The 20573-nt window shown below is 47.7% G+C and overlaps 1 protein-coding gene across 1 annotated transcript in view; it reads right to left on the reverse strand.

The window, feature by feature from the left end:
• The window catches only part of plxna1b (plexin A1b), a 146098-nt gene extending 128468 nt beyond the window's left edge, over positions 1-17630 (reverse strand). Inside the window, exon 1 of the mRNA XM_028997725.1 lies at positions 17510-17630. The gene's annotated coding sequence lies outside the window, so the exon portion shown is untranslated. The remainder of the gene's footprint in view (positions 1-17509) is intronic.
• Between the last annotated feature and the right edge of the window lie 2943 nt (positions 17631-20573).

Raw genomic sequence — 20573 nt, forward strand, 5'->3', positions numbered from 1 at the left:
CAAAAAAAGGTCTAGTGCCCCTACTGGCTGGTTGCGTCCACTGCTCTTAACTGAAAGCCACTAATATTTCATTTCCGAACCTGAAATTGACATTTTAAACATTATTCTACAATTTCATTATAAGGTGTGCTTATATTTAAGAATTGAAGTCTAATGTGTTGTATGCCATATTTTGCATTTATGTAGAATTTGAATGGCAAACTTTTACACCAGGAGACAGAAGATGAAGAGTAAGTCATGTTTACATGCAAGCTGTTGGTTTTGTAATTGCTACCCTAATGCATTGTGGGTAGTGTAGTGTCCCGCCGCTCTGGCTTTGTGGCTTTTACGCTGGTCGTCCTTGCCGTGGAGGATCATGCATTCCAGCTGTCTGCCTCCCAGTCTGTTCCTCCACTGGAAAACTGGAGCCAGCTGCTAATATGGCTTTGATTAGTGGGTTGCCACAACAACACACACACACACACACACACACAGAAGTGAAACTGGAGTCAGCTATGACAGACTGAACTCCCATTATACAAAACTTTCACCACACACATTAAAGTTAAACCGATGACAGCGGAAAAGACTTTCATCCGACCTCCACAAGAGGCCCAAGACAGACGTGGTTAATTGGTGTGTGTGTGTGTGTGTGTGTGTGTGTGTGTGTGTGTGTGTGTGTGTATATAAAAGCATATAACTGTCTTGTTTGGATCCTGAGGCTGAATTCAAGTAGATGGAGAAGCTTAAAAGATGACATTTTATAACATGAGTACAACAGAGGGTTGACAAACAGCCATTATTGTCACATAGCCACAAGTAACTAGTGCAAGTAAAAAGATGCCATCTTCACATCAGTCTGACCAGTTTCTAACCCAAACGGCATAAAGGACACACACTCTGTCTCTTACAGACACACAAAGAGAGCGAGAGAGGCTGACACAGAGCTACTGAGAAAAACAAACCTGTAATTACAATGACTAAGCTGAGCAGGAAGGCAGTGAGAGACCCAAACTCTCCCACACAAACCTGCTCTGCTCTAATGCCATTTGTTATTTCCCATCAACACACTTACACATTTACTGTTATCACACACGCACACACACACATGCACATCCAGGCACTGAAACAAACACACAGGTGTTCACAGCTTCTCTGCAGCACAGACCAGTGAGATTTGGCAATTTTGCACTCCATTGTGTTTCTAATGTCAACAATGAGCAAGAAGAAATCTCAGTACCGGTAACTATAAACACACACACACACACACACACACACACATAAGGTGTTCACACACACATAATTTCTGTGTATACATTCACTGGGTCTGTTTCTTTTCAACGCATACAAACAATAATAAAATGAAACACACACACACACACACACACACACACATAAGGGGTTCACACACACACACATAATTTCTGTGTATACCTTCACTGGGTCTGGTTCTTTTCAATGCATACAAACAATAATAAAATGAAACACACACACACACACACACACAAGTTCATTAATAATACTGACACACACACAGAGCAGGTCTTATGATAAGCTGTCCAACACGGGCAGACGAGCCTTTCCAACAAACGTACATCACACTGCGACGCGCACACACTCGCACACACTCGCACACACTCGCACACACTCGATGCCGCAGACTGAATGAAACGGACACAGAGGCGACTGCAGCGGTGGTGAAGAGAGGTCTCGAACCACTTACAGTAGAAGGCCTTGTAATCTATCACACTTGGCAACTGCAGGCAAAACGTACAGCGTGAAGCATTCAATAGTGCGGCCAGTCAATAAAAATGTATCAGAGAATTGGCAGACATCACGGCGAAGCCTGGCCAGAGCGCGATCGGCCCGGCGAGACTCTCCCACAACATCAGCCGGGATCTGTTATAGAGCTATTAGCAGTCCGGTGACAACCACCCCAATTAGGGCAACCGAGTGTCAGAGTTTGTCAGATAAAGAGACATGGCGAAGAAAAGGGAGAGGAGGACGGGGGGGTAGAGGTAGCTGTCAGCAGACAGGTCTGAAACAATCATTAGTCTAAAACGCCACGGTAATGTCACAGAGCGGCGAGGGAAGGGCGCGGGCTGCACCGTTTAATTGCAAGTCAACGACTGCAGGACCCGCACAGCGACGCTGCTAAATCCCAATGAGGCAGGCGTGCCTAATGAACTGGCCACGTGTCTGATCACATGAAAATGTGTCATTATGTATTATTATGCATATTAAGAATTATTAGTAGCAATATTGTTAGTATTATTGTTGTTACATGCTTGAATATAAAGTATACTGATTATAAAAAATTGCACTAGTCATATTGAAATGTTTGATATTGACCAAGGTGCTACATTTCAAATGATTATCATATTAAATTGACAGATATTTAATGAATCCTAAAAAAAAATTGGAAATTTAATTGCATAAAATTGCATTTCACTACTGAGAATCCTAATTGATCATTGGTAATATTGAAAGCCTGTAATTAATTTCTGATTTCGTCTCTAGTTAACACAATTGCAATTTGTCCAGAACGCTGATGCAACCACTTATTTAACCGGGACACATGATCCGGGTCAGACAGTACCTTTCCTCAAGAGGCTGATATTCGGCCTATAAAAAGCAAGCTCCTGAACAGGTACTCAGCACCTTGGCAGACAGGAAGTGTCTGTGGCACTCAGGACGTTTCCTCCTCTTGCCTTACAGACACCGAGGAAAAGAAAGAAGAAAAAAAAAGTGCGGTCAGGAAAGACGAGCTGAATCAATAGAGCTGAGGCAGCAGTATTGCCCTTTTCTCCAGTCCTCCAGGCTGGGCCATAAGTAACGGAGACCGAGCGGTGTTCCTCATGACTTTGATGCTTGTTCCGGTTTTCCAACTCAACATATATCTACGCCTCAGCATCACAACAGCAAAGCGAGGCAGGAGACGAATTCCCGGAAAATCGCGCCGAGACAACGGCAAACCAAAGCAGACAAATAGTGATAGTGATAATAATATTAGATCTGTATAATAAAGCAGTGACAAAATCAACTAAAGATCTACCAGAAATTCTGATTCCTGTTCAACACTTACACCCCCCCCCAAAAAAAAGAGATCTATGCACAATTATCAGTGCAAAATGCTAATGCCATTATTACTTCAATATAAGTGTTAATATTAAAACCAGCAGATAACGTACAATTATTAAAAAATTCTTAATTATATTTAAACTCGTGAACCTTATCAAGCACTAAAACATGGTCCACATCACCTTTCATGATCTACTTTTATCTTCCCCGATGGCTTTCATTAAAAGAGCAGCCATCCGGCAGCATATTGAAGGAATTTCCATTTTTCTGTGGCATATCGCCCGGCCCTATGCAACTGATTAGAGGAGCCTACAGGAATGACTTCACCAGTCTGCCACTTGTGAGAATCAGGAAGGAGTTGATTTCGGTTACCTGAAAGTAACTCCGCCCACCAACAGAGCTGTCAATCACCGGGCAATGCAAATCACCCATAAACAAACAAACAAAAACAAACAAACATGCAAACCAGATGTAAACGAAAGAAGTTTTACCGACGTTATTTACCATACACTCACTCACACACACATTCACACAAACCTTCCTTACCAATCAAGTCATGGCCAGCCCAATCAGAGAGGGAATTTGGGATTTGCACCTCCAGCTGTTCCCAGCGGAGCGCCGGAGTCGGGCCGCCCCGTTTCCCGTTGCTCTGACATTTGGCTTGATTACAGAGCAGCCATTTCATACTGTGTCCCCGAGCTGCAGCCCCAACGCTCAACAGCCGCCATGTAACGCCGCATTACACCACCCCGCCATCAGACGTCACCACGATGAATTCCCCGGGAGATGCAACGCGCTGTGTGTAAGGTAGAAACCACAGAAGCAACCACACACACACACACACACACACTCTCTCTCTCCCACTTACATTTACTGCATACATAAGGCATATAAAACAAGAGCACATTAACCAAGGTCAAGCATCATTTATTCATAGCGCTTCTCCTCCGTCCCAGAGCCCGGAGAAAAGCGGATCCACGGTGTGCAGCTCACACTCAACTGAACTACAGACTCTGACGCCTCACAGGTAAACGCAGAACGCAGAATGATCCCACGATCATGAATGCCACTGGGCTTCAGCTGGAAATGGAACGTGGTCCAGAAGGGCTACCCACATTTAACACACTTGATCAGAGCCATCTTCACGATACCGCCCAGTTCTGGAGTTGAATCGGGTGTGGTGGAACATGGAAAGATCTAAGATGTCTAGGGACGGAAGAACTGTAAGGGAGTGTGTCATTTTGTCATTGTGAGACACTGCAGCACAGCACACGGTGCCACAACAAAATGTGTCCTCTGCATTTAACCCATCTGCCTTGGTGAGCAGTGGGCAGCCATGACAGGCACCCGGGGAGCAGTGTGTGGGGACACTTGGCAGTTCAGGATTACGAGTCCGTTTCCTTACCCACTAGGTCCTCTGTAGCACCTCTCGGCAGGGTCGGGGTTAAAGGAACCTCTTAATATCATCAAAACTGCACTTAAAACCAAGGTCCTTTTAAAGTAAATCACACACCCGGAGTTTGGAGCCTCATTACAGAAAAGTTTGTGTCATCCCAACCCAACCGTACCATCTTACACACTAAATACTAATCCCTCGAAATCTTCATCAGAGAGGAGTGTGATTTTTTACAGGGTGGAGAAAATCTACATCTGCTTGACTTCCACAGAGAGAGAGAGAGATGCATCTCTAAAAGAGATGGGTTTAATTAAAGTCATCCCACTCGAACGCTCTCTCTCTCCATCTGCCTCTCATTCCTGTCATTTTCACCGCCCTCCCTCATAAAACACTAAATCCGTTCCAGAGCCTCTCCCTCCAACGTGCAAAACACTCAGAAATCTGTGACACACACACTCAAAAACAATGAAAATTAAAGGACACCCTTTGTAGCGCCATGCACGTCCACAATAAAAGCGTCACTCCCCTTTATTTCCTCCTGGAGCAGCACGGGCGTAGTTCCTTTAAATTCCAAACCATCCGCCCTACAGAACAGGCGGCACCGTCTCTTTGATCTGGGTGAGCAGGGGACGTAAAACTCGGAGGACGAAGAGCGGTTCCAGCAGGCCGCGCCGTCCAAGCCCCGTATTTCCTCTTCCTCTGGGCCCGATAGACGGCCGCTGCGGGCCCTTGTCTGGCCCAGTTATCGTGGTGGTGAAACTGGATCTCTGGCGGCTCAGCAATATGTCCTCCAGAACTACCAACACCCCCCCATCCCGGTGAAGCACACACACACGCATCTGGATTCTGAGAGGGACAGAGCTACTGACGGAGTTCAATTAAAATCCACAGTAGTTCCTTTCTATTTGCACTAAAACGATGAAACGATCTAGTTCATACTACTGAGTTTCTAAAATCCATATGTATGAAACAGTCTGGGATGCTCGTGCATTATAATTACAAATTATGCCAGAAGACGAGTATTTGGGATATATTACCAAATTGATGATAAATGTGAAATTTTTTACGTAAATATCCAGGATTCTTACAGATAAACAAAAGACTTTCTGACTTTTACATGACTTTTCAACAACAGATTTTCGTGACCGCATGTAATAAAAAAAAAAAAAAAAAAAAAAAAAAAAAAAAACTTTACTACAATATCGTGAAATTGAATTTAAGACAACCATGAAAAGCTCTACAGTGATCATTATCACTAGTACTTGCCGATTATACACTTATGGTCAATGATCGGGATAAAATTCATCTCGGTGATCAGCTTTTGCCATTTTTCATGATCACAGCCCCACTTTTTGTGGCGGCAGATGCCGGCCAACCTGACTGTACCAGCATGCTTTGCGCATGCTAGGAGCGCAAGACTAAGAGGGAAAGGAAATGAGTGGGTTGGATGTAAATAGTTGAATTTTGCATGTTGAGATGCGTGTTACATGTTTACTTTTACATAACTTTCTATGTTTATTTCATATTCCTAAACTTTTCAAGTTCTGGTTTTTAATGACCGTAAGGAACCCAGTTTATCGGTCAGTCCTGGTATCTCGACTAAAAAAACTATATATGAGCAACATATGGGTGTCAATCTACGAGCATGGATTCGCTTCTCACTTTAATCTGAATCAGGCACCATCTTTAATTCTGCTGCGCTTGCACTACAGCTAATTTCCCCCATTGCCCTTGATCAATGACCACAAACCAATCACAATGTGACAGGAGCCAATGACCATGTGGTCACCAATATACTGAGAAACAGAAGCCCATGTGATGATGTTTAAAATGCCGCCCGTGCATTTAAAGCGCATTAAAAAAAAAAATGTAAAAAACATCGGTTGTCTTTACAATAGTGATGGGTTTGAATATAGCGAGTGAGAACCGCAATCAATTCTTAGACCAAGAATAACCCCGATTCCACTTTAATCAGGAATTGGTAGGAGCTGGTCCTCGGAAACAGCCGACCAGCTGCCGCCCCGCCGTCTCTTTTATCCCCCGACTGCGTTAATTCCCTCCTTCCTCAAAACACAGTTACCAACCGCAGTTATTTTCCCCGGCACAACACAAACCACAGGGTTCAGAGGAGTAACTTGTGCTACTCATGTTGTGCTCACACTACGGCCCTTTGTGCCCATTGTGTTTTTGCCCAAACTCCCTTTATCCACCGGCGCTGGGGCGCAGTCACCGGTACAGGAAGGGGATTAGCTTATTTACGCCACCTCGCCGAACCGGTCCTGCCACCGCAGTCTGAAGGAGATCCAGCATCAAACAGCCAGAGGGGAAACGGACTGCCGCACGCCGCGGAGGTCAAAGGAGAGGCCGGTGGAGACTGAGCCCTCAGTCATGGACACCCGCCCTACAAAAGCCCCGAGAAGTAGGCTAAAGGGAATATTTTTAGCCGGTCGAACAGGGCCACGGGGTCCATATATACACAGCGGCCGGTACCATCGAGAAGGGACGGTGCCGGTTGTCTCCGCCGAAAAGTTGCTCCACCTGGCCGACCTGACCTGCAACATTCCAGCCAAACTGCGGCGAGAGCCGGCAAGAGCCGAGGCGGGGAGGGAGGACGGAGGGAAGACATGAAAAGAATGTGACCCAAATTGGGGGGAGGAGGAGGGCTGATAAGCGAGAGAGAGAGAAGGAGGAGGAAGAGAAAAGTTTTGCGACGATTGGGAGGCTGACGCGGCAAATTCGCCTTGGCCACATTCTCTGCCAAATGAGGAAGTGTTAATCAGGAGAACCCAGGATGTGTGAACTGGGGTTGCGCGAACAAATTGGCGATGCAAATAGGACTAAAATAAATAAATGAATAGATAAGAGATGCGGTTCATACAGATAATTTAGGAATTTATAAAGCTTCCTGTGTGGCCTCGTTTCCTTCAGACATCAATGTTGAGGTGCTAAGACTTGGAATGAATCTGGCTTTTTTCCCCTTGCAAATTCCCATTGACTACAAAATGACTGAGGAGATGGCCCCTGGTGTGCTTACGAGCAATCAAAATGCATTGTGGGTTGGGAGCTGGCTCGGGTGAAAACGGCGAAGGTTGACAGCACTACAGTTCTGGCACGACAGATAAAGGTGGGGGCGCACTGAGCAACAGGCATGAATCAGGAGTAGTCAAGTGTTTTATTTTGGTCTAAATCACCAAAAAAATGCCCCGATGACGCCAGACCGCTGAACATTCGGATTCCGCAGTAACAGTGCGGAATGTCTGCAGTACTAAGAAGCATTTTCAGGTCACGTGACACACACCCCGGTCCACCGTGCCAAAACCCTAGCAATGGTTTGAGATGAGGGGGGTTGGGAGTTGGGGGGCAAAGGTCACAGAGTACAACTGGTGCTCTAATGTTAGTGAGGGACATAAGCCACTCCCCCACCCCCCTTCTCCTCCTCTCAAGCTGTCCACAATGGGACCAAAATGTGCCATGTGGCAAATAGGCCAGTTCAGAGGTTAGAGTTATTCTGCTCTAGTGTTTATCCAAATGTCGCCAGGGTAGGCCCTCCTAAAACGTGTCACACGGCTTTGGAAGTTTCTAGAAGAAGCGTGCATGCTGTAGCAATTTACAAGGGATCATTACTATATTTCACCGATGTAGGGCTGAGAGGATGACAAACGTGGCATCGGAATCCTGCTTTATTTCTCTCTTCTGTCTCGGCCCAACACAGTAAAGCAACTACTAACTCAACCTCTCATCACGGCTTCAACCTTCAAATATTTGCAGTTCATCTCAAGACCACGTACATTTATAATAGCCTTTAAACGTCAACTCCGTTCCTGATAAAAGAAAAGAAAAAAAAAAAAGAGAACCCCCAATCTCTGCTCAAAGCCTTAACTTAAAACACACACACACACACACACACACACACACACACACACACACACATATCTTCCTGAGCGGGTGTCACTAACGCTCCCACATTGTCTGGCCACAGTAATTATTCCCAGAGCGGCCCACGCCGACTACCCAGGGGGCCGAGAGGGAGGCAGGGGAGGGGACGATGGCTTGAAAGCGCAGAAGCGGCAGGACGCCCCGCTGTTTAAAGCAGGCGCGGCCCCGGCCTCCAAAAGGAATTACCCCCCTTTTAACCACCCTGCACTGCAGACCCGACACGTTTTACCTCAACCTACCTGACACAAAGTGAGGCGACGGAGGGATCGGAGTACAAAGGACAAATGGCACATCAAAAGAATCTCAGAATGGTGGTGGGCCATTCCAATCGTGCCCATTTAAAACCAAATAAAGATGATCCATGCAAAGCAGCACCGGGAGTCTATAACTTAACCTCCAGGACCTAAAGCAAATAAGAGATCAGCTGTGTAATTTGCTTATCATGGATCAACAATGATAGGCCGCCGCTTAGCCCTGGCCACTAACCCTGGAAAAAAAAGGCCTCCTTAGCACATACCAGAGCTCACAATGCTCCGAAAAAACGCCCCACAGGAGCAGACAATGGGCCGGACCGCCGACCTCCCATAATGGCTGACTCTTTATTCTTTTCATATGCGGCCGAGAAGAGCCCTGACAAAAGAGACAAAGGCATAGGGAGAAAGAGGGGAATGGAGAGACAGGCCATGATTAGTGACCACCGGGGGTCAAGGGTCACCCGTATCGGTTCATCTACATTCCGCTCGAGCCTCCGTGACGCGACGTCATTGCAACAAATCAGCCTTGCTGCAGAAACGCAGGAGTACAGCAGAACAGAGGCGCGCCATGGTAAACGGCCATTTCTGTTCTGTGCGGTCACAATATAATTAGGAATATTTGTGGCCAGGGTCAGTGGTGGCCTAGCGGTTAAGGAAATGGACTCGTGATCGGAATGTTGCCGGTTCAAATACCGATCTGCCAAGGTGCAACTGCGCAAAGCACCGTACCCGCACACCGCTCCCTGGGCGCCTGTCATGGCTGCCCACTGCTGGGTGATGGTTAAAAGCAGAGGACACATTTCGTTGTCTCACCGTGTGCTGCGCTGCAGTGTTTCACAATGACAATCACTTCACTTTCATTGGAACTTATTTGGGGGGAAAATGCCATAGATGAGAATGTTATTTTGGTGGTAGTAACCTAGTGGGTAACACACTGGCCTATTAACCAGAAGACCCGGGTTCAAATCCCACTTACTACCATTGTGTCCCTGAGCAAGACACTTAACCCTAAGTTGCTCCAGGTGGGGACTGTCCCTGTAAATACTGATTGTAAGTCGCTCTGGATAAGGGCGTCTGGTAAATGCTGTTAATGTAAATGTTCATTTAAGTACGCTACAGTGAAAGAGTTCTGCATCATTTTGCGGAATGCCACTTTATTCTTTCAGAATGTTTAGGGAACTGGGTGGGATTCTCATTACCAGAACAACCGAGATTATGTCTCCTTGGTGACAAAACTAGGATTCCTCACACTGCATACAGAATTTTCTGTTTGCAAGCTTGGTTTTGTTACATGTTGCCGCTGGGAGAGCAGTAAGACTCCAGGTGTTGTGGAATGGACTGACTTTTTGATCCAGATGGCATCCTATAAAAGCATGCAAGACAAATCTGTTCAAAAAGATGATAACTCTGTAAAGATCTGAAAACACGTCTGACGACGTCTGATGGTTCATAGCGAGTTCTTCCATGTATTTCATGTACACATGGTGTTCCGTATTCCATGTATTCTAAAATTCAACAGCGGTGAAGTCTGGCTTGCAGACACATGGAGGTCATGGAGGAAGAAGCCGGAAAGCTGGTTGGTGATTTGAGCATCACACTGGTTTTCATCTCGGACGAGACATTCTATCAAACACACAGACACATCCTCCATATGCCCTCTTACAGGTGATGTCGTGTCCCGTCCGCAGTAAGGGGCAGTGGTGGCCTAGCGGTTAAGGAAGCGGCCCCGTAATCAGAAGGTTGCTGGTTCGAATCCCGATCTGCCAAGGTGCCACTGAGGTGCCACTGAGCAAAGCACCATCCCCACACACTGCTCCCCGGGCGCCTGTCATGGCTGCCCACTGCTCACTCAGGGTGATGGTTAAATGCAGAGGACAAATTTCACTGTGTGCTGTGCTGCTGTGTATCACATGTGACTATCACTTCACTTTACTTACTGCACTTACAAACATGGACACACTCTGCCGTGACCAAACACGAGCCCTTAAAATCACACCCACACACACACACACACGCCATTCAACCCCGCGCCCTTATGGAGAGCGTTGTGACCTCCCCCGCACCAATGGTCCCTCACGGCCACCCCAGCACCCTCCACGACCGTCCCGTCCTCCCCCAACGCTCTCTTTAAGCCAACAGTGCGCTCGTCTTATTTACAGAGCAGAGCGGAGCTGGTGAATAATTCAGCGCAGCCCTCCGTCAACACGGCGGGAGGAGGCCTGCCGGCAACGCGCCGCAGGAGCAGACAGAGCCAGAGCGAAGACGGGATGAGGAGGAGGAGGAGGGGAGAGATGGGAACTGGTCTCAGGCTCTTTCACGTGCCTTTGTAAGTCTGCAGATGAACGCGGGAGCGCACGAGGGACGCGAGAAGTGACGCCACGCGGCCTCTGTCCCCCCTCCTGCCCTCATTAACAACCCGGACATGGGCGGAGCTCCGCGCAGACCCTGCCCACCTCCCCGAATCCCCAACAGCGGATCCCCAACAGTGTGTGTGTGTGTGTGTGTGTGTGTCCAAGGTGAATCTGCAAGCGTGCGTGAGACAGCCTATAGAGCGAGACGCAGGCCGGGTTGTCTTACACGCGCTGAAGGTAACCAGCGCTCACTTCCTGATCGATGCGGGTCGAGCGCCAAGCCCCGCGCGGCTCCGGTTCCTGCGGTTTTATCGTTCAAACGCCGGGAATAAAGCGGGAGCGGGGTGATTAGGAACCATTATGTAAATAACGTTCAGTCCTCTGTTCCATATTAATTTCGGATATTGATCGTTATGAATCCGTTCAGCTTACGGGGGATTTGGGGAGTGAGCGGAATGAATAATAATAATTATTAAAAAAAAAAAAAAAAAAGAGAGAGAGAGAGAGAGAGAGAAACGAATGTTAGATCGCAGGCGGCTCAGGGGGAGTCACTGATATCGCTTTTAATTAGAATCACGACTACACTGCCAACTGGTCAAAGCATGCGCAGCCATTCCGGCTCCAAATGCCAGCAAGTTGTCCACTTCACCATCTTACGGCTTCATTTTTCACTCCATTCATGGATTTTTGTTTCCGGTGGAATCCTGTTGAAATGATCCCTGGCTGTTGCATGGCTTTGTTTGCAAGGAATGGAAAGCCAATGCACACACACACATGTACACACACACACACACACACACACACACACACACACAGGCAGGCAGAATTGCTCCTCTTCCTAATAGGTGTGGAGATACTTCATACACGACAGCATCCAAATCCAGACAAAAAGAGGGTGCAGGGTGCCACTCCAAACAGACGGCCCAACGCGGCACTCAACCCAAACCTCAGCTCCGCCCCAACAAGCGAGCGAGGGCGGTTCCCACTTTTCTAAATACCACTAACACGAACAAATCTCAAAACTACGACTAAATGAACCCATGAGCTTTCCCACCTTCACTCAACTAAACCTACAGCACACGCAGCACACACCGCACTTCAACCACCGGTCACTGAAAGGACGAGCAGCAGAGCGCTCAGTGGTTCGTTTTAATTGCGGACGGGCACAAACTTCTATGAGAATCGACACCCCAGGTACAGTATTGGTGGGAGAGACGTGAACGCTCATTACAGGAACGTGTAAAAACCAGGTTTGGTTATGACACAAAAGTTCTCACAGAGAGCGTTATTTTTCCTTGTCAACTGTCACCGACAAACTTGTTTTTCAATTTTTGCCTTTCAATAAGAAGTGGGAGGGGATTTTTGATAGCGAAAGTGCCAGAGAGAGATATTTTATTCCTTCTGTACCCTTCATGTGGGTGCCCTTTAAAGTGCCTGCTTCAAAACCAACACGTTCTCAAAGGCAGCTGTCACTTCGACAGGCGGCACGAGAAGAGGAAGGGAGAAGGAAGGGGGCCTTTGAAGAACGGTTAAAAGTGCGGCAGATAAAAATAAAACGGGGAAAAAGGCAAAAAATTAATTATACATTACAGGCACCGCGCCGTCACAAGAGTTGAGTGGAAAACCGTGTCCTCCAGTCTGAAAGAACCGTCAGGTTGGGGGTCCGTACAGAGCCGCACCCCCTCTCGCTCTCTTCGTGGTATTTTAGGCCTTAAAAAGCGGTTTGTTTTCAGGCTCATACCATTTTTGTCTTCTTATGTAATCTGTTCTGCTCACAGCTTCAAACGCCCAGCCTCTCTGGTTTACGCGAAGAAGCCGAAAAATTCAGGAGGCAAATGAAATATCCCGAATTTTAGGTCACATCAAATGTGTATTGAGGTTTAACAGAACGAAACCAAAAAAAAAAAAAAAAAAAAGTGTTTTCGTGGGTGTGCAAGAATTTCTGAAATCCAGAGATATGAACTGTTTATTAAACCATCATGAACATCTTCCAAATTACAGGAGGCCAAGGTTATAATTGTCAGCTCGCACGCGTCCGACTTCCTCAGTGGTGATTTCTACCCACCTCAATCAACGCTTTCCCGATACCTGACAGTTTCGCCCTGAGTATTTTACTGCCGTTTAACACTCAAATAAGAACTGGCTTCTTTAATACCAATTTCTGATAAGCAATATCAAAGTGAAAATGCACTCCCTTGACAAACATTTTTTATTTTGCTTTTATATCGGTCTCCGTGGTCCCCTAATACTGCACCTGAAGTTTCTTTCCGAAATCCCACAACGCGCCGGTTCTGTGCCTGTTGCTTTAAATGCAAATGAGCAGGGGGGCGGCCTATAGAAGTGAGCGGGCATTCTCGAAAAAAATGACATCAACACCATTCACCAACCACAATGTTTGGCGCAGACAGGAAGTCGTGTCTGCATTTTTCCTAAAAATATATATATATTTGTGCTCATTTCTACATTTAATCACCGAGCAGCTGCAATGCTTTGCACGTTTGCAAGCCATTGCAATCGGTGCCGTTACTTTTTTAGGGGAGGGGTGCGAAATTGCATGAGATACGGGAGGTAACCTTTCCCCTTATGATTGCGTAAGAGGACAAATTCCAGATCCAACGCCTGAGCTGCCGACCAAAAGCCCTCTTGGAATGAACAAAGCACTCTTTATACATATTTATGCATATTTCTAGCCACTGCGGGAGCATCGACAGGCTGGGGAAACTCGTATTAATGTTCAATAATCTCACAAAGGGAGCGTACCTTTAACAAACCAACAAAACCAAATCTGTCTTTATCCCGAGCTCCCCTCACGTTCTTCGCTGGGAACACCACTCCTTCATCATCTCAGAGGTCCCAGCAGCATTTTACACGTTTTGGGTGATTTTGTGGCGTGTTTTTTGGATTTAGTTATGTTTGAGGGGGTGTTACTGGGTTTGGGGCTAAATAAGAACCCGCCTTATTCAGTAAATGGCGAACCCGTTTCACCGCATTTACGCTCACGGTAAGTTCAAGTGTAAAACCTGTTCTTGATCCGAACGGAAGAAACGTGCACATTTCAGTGAGGAATGTTGGACGAAGTTGGAGCCCCGTACCCCGCTTGGCTGGCGGTGGCGGAGTCATTCTGCGAAAACAGGGCCCGATACAGCAGCCCGGCGCGCGCGTGTGTGTGTGTGTGTGTGTGTGTGTGTGTGTGTGACAGTGAAACCTTCCTTCTTACGGGCTGATAAGGCCACGCCGCTGTTTGGATTATGACAAGGCTCTTCAGACGGCGTTGGCTTCTTTCGAGCGTTTTAATATCACGGCTCTGCTGAGTGGATCAGCGCCTTAGGGCTTCAGGGAATACCAGAGCAGAGTCATAACACAGACAGAGAGGGAGGGGAGGGGGGGAGAGCGGGAGGTGGACGATAAGACACAGGAAAGACAGAGGAGTGGACACACAGCAGAGCGCCGGAGACAGAGCGGGCAGGGAAGAAGACAAACAGAGACAGAGAGGCGGGGAAGACGAGAGAGGAGAACAGCAGCAGGAAAAAAATCTTCCCTCAACGCAGATCTTCTATCGTTTTTTTTTTTTTTTTTTAATACGAATGTTTAGTGCAGAGCAGAAGAAACATGACATGAGTTCCTGACATTGCTCAACACCGCGTTAGTTTAGAGCTACACTGATCCAACACCACAGTTCTGCTCGGATTTTAAGACGTTCTGAATTGAGGGGTCAGAATTGTACGGTCTCCGGATCGGAAGTATTCGTCAACCTGTTACTGAAACAGTAATAAGCAACACAGAAGAGCGATTAAAGGACACATGCCAGCGCGCACACACACACACACACACACACACACACACCGAGCGAAGCACAGGAAGCTCTCACAGTTCAAAAGCAGGCGCACAAAAACGGGAAGATTAATAAAAGCAGAGCGGGGGTGAAGCGCAGGGCGCGGCGCGCAGCAATTACGAGCTGCACCAGCATGGGGTGATGACATGCGATAGACTGGAGGACGCCGTCAGAAGCGGGAAGAGAGACGAGCGCAGGAGAGGAGGAAAGGTGAAAGCAGAGCGAGGTGAATAAGAAGACCCCACAATGGGTCTGAAAACGCCGCGTCCTCCTACAATCACGGTCCAGATAAAAATGCAACGGTGGAAAGATGGTGCCAGACATGTTCTAACGTTCTTCCATCTGGAACGTGCAGGAGGACACGCTGGTGCAGGTGAGAGGTCACATAAAGCGTCCGGGAGCAGAGCCTCACCACTGCAACAGAACCGCAGTCAAATCCAATGGCCGGAATTGATCGCAAGCCTCCCGAAAGACACTGATCACCACCGTGGGTCAAGGTAAAGAGCAATAAACGGCAGAGAGTGTTGACAAAATGATGATACCCCCCCCCCCTTCTTCCTGCTCCCCAATAAACAAAAGCCTAATATAGTCCCCTGGTGGCAACTTTTTACTTTTTCTCTCTTTTTTTTCTGCAATGCCGGTATCTTGCTCTCGGTAATTGTCTCCCACTTGTGCAATTTATTTCCAATCATTTTCCTGTGTGGCGAGGTAAATTATTTCGAAGCTTCTCGGCCTCTCTCTGGTCATTAGAAACCGTTTGGCCCCAGTCAGGAATTGACCAGCCTTCAGACGGCCTCCTCCGAGGTGCAGAGCAGCGTCCTGCCCTGACCGCCGGTACGGAGAGGATTTCAAACAGGGTCCAAGACGAGCCAGACCGCCACGGGTCCGAGCGGGGGGACAAACCTGAACGCAGAACATGGCAGGGACATGGACGACATGATACGGATCTGACGGGCTCGGGGCTCACACGCGGGACAAGGCAGATGCATCTCGCAGCTAAAAACAGCTCGGGCCGCTCCGAGCACCTGTCGCCTCCAATCCCAAACTTCCCAATCAACGGCGGGCAAGAACGCAGGCCGTCTTCTCCCTCTCCACTGGCATCAGACCCGGTGTCAGCGGATTACGCTTCGACCCCGGCATTTTCCGTTGAGGGAATGACCGAGGGTCTGATGGAGCACTGTGGCGTGTCGTTTTTCATGCGTTTTACACATTCTGAGTGAAAACAACGGACCTGGCAACACACGCGAGGCGTAAATCGAACGAACGCGCCGCGACGTCAGGTTTAATATGCTCGTCAGAGCAGAACAAAAAAACACAAAAAAAAACCTGACCAAACCGCTCAAAGCGACTCTGCTGTCGCACCGTCCGCGTATTTTGAACAACTCGTTTCCATAACGCAACCCCAAATAGTTGCTTCGAGACTCGGCGGGCAATTGCTGACGTCACACGTCCAAAATGCTGCAGAGGCATCCGTGCGACTGAAAACCCACCGAGCTCGTCTCCACGAAGCGGGGCGGTTTCCCCCCACGACCCGGCAACGTCGCGGACCAGTTCCTTCACTTTCCAGCAGGACCGCGGGACCTGGCGGCGGCGGGGACGGCGACACGCGGCTGGATGCTGCAGCCCCGGGGTGCACAGGGTCAAGTGGCAGCTTCAGACTGACCGTGTAGCTGCTCCTACACACACACACACACACACTCGCCTCATTCCCGTATAGATGCCAGTCATGGTCCTCAAAAGGGACAGCTGGACTTGTCGCGGGGGACGCGTTCTATTTATCGAAAGCGGTATAATTGGTTATTGATATCTAGTTTTAATGGCATTTCTTCGCCGCTTTGCAGATTAATAGGGGACTGTCCTCGAAGCGCTGACGTCTCCGGTCGGCGATGTCGCGACCGGCCGACAGAATCCCGCGCCGCCGGTCGCACTGCGGTGTCGCAGCCCGCCTCCCGCCTCCCGCCGGCGCTGGAGACCACGCACACGGGGCCGGTGGTCGGAGCGCGTCGCGTTTTGGCCGTGGGACGCGGGACGAGGCGCGAACACGCCCTTCTTTCATATTCCATTCACCGTCGGAACTTCGTGTCCCTCCAGCCGAGTTCGAGGTCCCGCGTCCAGCGGCCGGGCGGGGAGCCGGGACCCTCGCCCGTCGTTAGCGGCTGTAAAACTAATCGATTCGAGGCGATTGATTCCTTTTAACAAAAGCAGACCCGCTGCCCCGCGAGACCGCCCACCCCGATCGGGGCGACGGAATCCACGCCAAGGGACGTTCCGATCCGGTTAAACGCGACAAACATTTACACAACTTGTTTACGCCCCCGGGCTGAGGGGACGGTCCCGCCGAACCGGGTCCCGCATTCCAGTCCCCGAGCCGCGGACGAGCGCGGAACGCCTGCCCCCCTCCTGCGGTCTGGAGATCGCGAAGTCCGGCGGAACCGAGCAGCCGGGATCCGCCTTCAACAGCGACCGACAGAGCAGAAAACTCGCGCCCGAGCCACGGGGGGAAGTTCGGGGGGCTGGAACCGGGATCTGCGAGGTTGCGTGGGGACCGCATGTTCCCCGAACCGGAGTCTGGCGGAAGGGGAAAAACTCCCAGAACAGCCTCGCACAACCCCCGTAAAAGCCATCCATCCCGATTAATCTTAAAAAAAAAAAAAAACACGAGAAACGTGACGGGACCTACCGCCTCAGGTGATCCTGTTCCGAGGGCTGCGCTCCATGGTTAAATTCCAAAAGTCGCGGACATATCCAGCCCCGAGCGCGCGAGCGAGCGTGTGCGCGTGCTCTCCGCCACAAGCCTTCCCGGTGTGTGCGGACCGACGGGAACGCAGCGCAGCCTCGATCTGAACTCCGGCTGCGCCCCGCGCCGCCAGCGGCCGCCAGGGGGCGACGTGGCGCCGACGCGCTGCGCCCCCGTCTCCCTCCGCCACGGAGCCACGCAGACATCTTCCGTACCGATCACAATTACACCACCGTTCAAAAGTTCAAGGATCATTTACAAATGTCCTTTTTTTTTAAATGTAAAATATCTGTTGATGACTGAAAAATCCATAACCCAAGTCTGTTACTTTAAAATCGACATTCATTATTATAAAAAAAGCAATGTTTAAGTAGAGCTGAAAACAGTCGCACTGATTAATGAAGCAATAAATCTGACCAAATTCGCACCAGTACAGTATCTATTTGCATCATCAGACATTTACAGCATTTATCAGACGCTCTTATCCAGAGCGACTTACAATCAGTAGTTACAGGGGACAGTCCCCCTGGAGCAACGTAGAGTTAAGTGTCTTGCTCAAGGACACAATGGTAGTAAGTGGGATTTGAACCTGGGTCTTCTGGTTCATAGACGAGTGTGTTACCCACTAGGCTACATCATCATTTCAAAATTTATCTGTGACTCTTTATCATTCATTGTTACTTATTCTTATTCAAACTCCATTTAAACAAGTCAGTGTTGAATTCTATTTTCTTTCCATGCAACATTTTGTTTTTATTAACCCTGCAAAGCAATTCAAACGGCATTAAAATATCAGTTCTAATAGCAACGGTGGAAAATAAGTAATAATACAGTTTTAACAACAGCCTGAAAATACCTGTCCATTCCAAATTAATATAACATGTCAAATTTTTGGTTCACAGTTATTCAATTTAATATTAAGTCATGTAAGAGAGTGAAGCTATTTAACATATACACGTGGTGAAGGTAAAAACTCGCTTACATCTTTGCACAAGAGAAGCTCGCCCCCCTCCAAAAAATGGAAAGAGGAGACCCGTACGCATGAGCCGAGCAAAAAAAAATGACAAATCGGGCTTGTAGCCCAGGCGAGTTATTTAAACTGTACACGGTCCACCCTATTCTCACCCCCCTCTAGGAATGAAATGGATAAATCCCCGCCTCCCCCTCCACTGCATCACATTTCCACGGACAGACATGAAACCCGGTACCCCAAATTCATCCTCTGCCAGTACAGTTCAATATACACAGGCCTGGACCCCAACCCTCCATTTATCTCTCTTTTTCGTTGCTCCTCCTGTTCATTTTACGCTCAAACTACACTATGCTGCCAAAGCATTAACCGAGTTGAGCACCACCCCCACGTGTTTCACATGGCACAATCAATTAGCATGTTTTTTTCGTCCGAAAATGCATTTTGTCAAGTTACAGTCATGTAATCATTAGAAATATGATAATGTAATAAAACACACAGCATTTCCCAGATGAAAATAGCACACAACCCCCCTCCTATAAGATGTTAAACGGTGGCTGAATTGCATTTAGGCTAATCATATTAGCTCAGTTTAAAGGGTTTGGCAGTGGGACCACACATATGTCACAGGGGCAAACCTGAACCCAGGACATGTATCGCATTTCAAACCCCCCAAACCCCCCAGGAGCTACTTCTGTGGCCTGATCTGCAGAACCAATAACTGATGTCAATGGCATGCCTTTCTGTGCATCAGCATAATCTGATTTAACTTCTAATGCTTTTTCTATGTATGCTTTATAATGTATTATAACATTATTATTATGTATTTCTCCCTTATAATATACTGTATGCAACATGGACATATTGATAAGGTAAGGTTAATTATAACAAAGCTTCAACTCAACACACCGTTTTGCACTGGAAAATCATTATAGCAAAAAAATGTAGGTTATTGCATGTACAAATATACATTCTAATCAATCAATCAATCAATTAGCCAACAATGGTGCTCATACGTGACTTCAACTTATGCTTATGTCTCCATTATATTAAAATTAGTGTAGAATTTGTTAGAATTCGTTAGAAGCCTGACCGAATTGTTCATCATTCATGTGTGCGCTGTTTTGTTTAGTATTCCGTATTCATTTCACCGTAATTGCTCATGTTAAATATAATTATTTTTTGCAGTCAACTCTTTTTCACAGTGAGTCTAGAAGATAAGTTGATCCTTTATTAGACCCACAAATTTACAGCAGATCAGGCCACAGAAGTTCATGTGTGTCATGTTAATGAGGGTTATAGATGAAACATTTGAGAAGCCCAATGCATATACACCATGTGTGTGATGCCAGTGTATTGTCAGATTAGATCACCGCGGTTATGCCAGCCATTGCCTTACCACATGCTGAAGGAGCACCCGGAGCTTTAGAGGACGAGTCTTATTCGGAGAGATAATGTCTTTTTCAAAATTGACGGTACAAGATTTCTCGGTTTCAAAGCGACGCACTTATCATTTGATCGCCAGCACTCTGCAGATCAGTGGCATCCCAGCTGCCTTTTCTCAGTAGGTCATAAATGCTTGCTTAATTATGCTACGTCTCTGGAAACATAATTTCATTCCAAGAGCAGGGGGTACGGTTTTTAAAAGCACAGCTGAGGTGAAGATGATCCTTCAGTTTCTATTATAAAATCTCATTTTAAACCTGCTTACAGGAATTGCCGCATTATGAGCGTCGCCACGGCCATTCATGAGGCTCAAGCTGAGTCTGACATGGACAATGACTGAAAATTATGAAATCGTTTGGCCTTTTTTCTTTCCATAGCCTCAATTTTGAATCAGCAAGGAGGCACGGCGACATGGCCTCACACCTACAAGGTCGTGAGTTCGAATCCCGGCTCGGACCCTGTGTGAGTCTGCATGCTCTCCGCATGATGGAGCAGGTTTCCTCCAGGTTCTCAAATTTCCTCCCGCCATCCAAAAGCCTTGTACACTAAGTGAATTGGCAAGTCTGAATTGTCAGATGGTGTGAGTGGATG

Source organism: Denticeps clupeoides, chromosome 12 (genome assembly GCF_900700375.1).
Source record: "Denticeps clupeoides chromosome 12, fDenClu1.1, whole genome shotgun sequence".
NCBI classification, from domain to species: domain Eukaryota; kingdom Metazoa; phylum Chordata; class Actinopteri; order Clupeiformes; family Denticipitidae; genus Denticeps; species Denticeps clupeoides.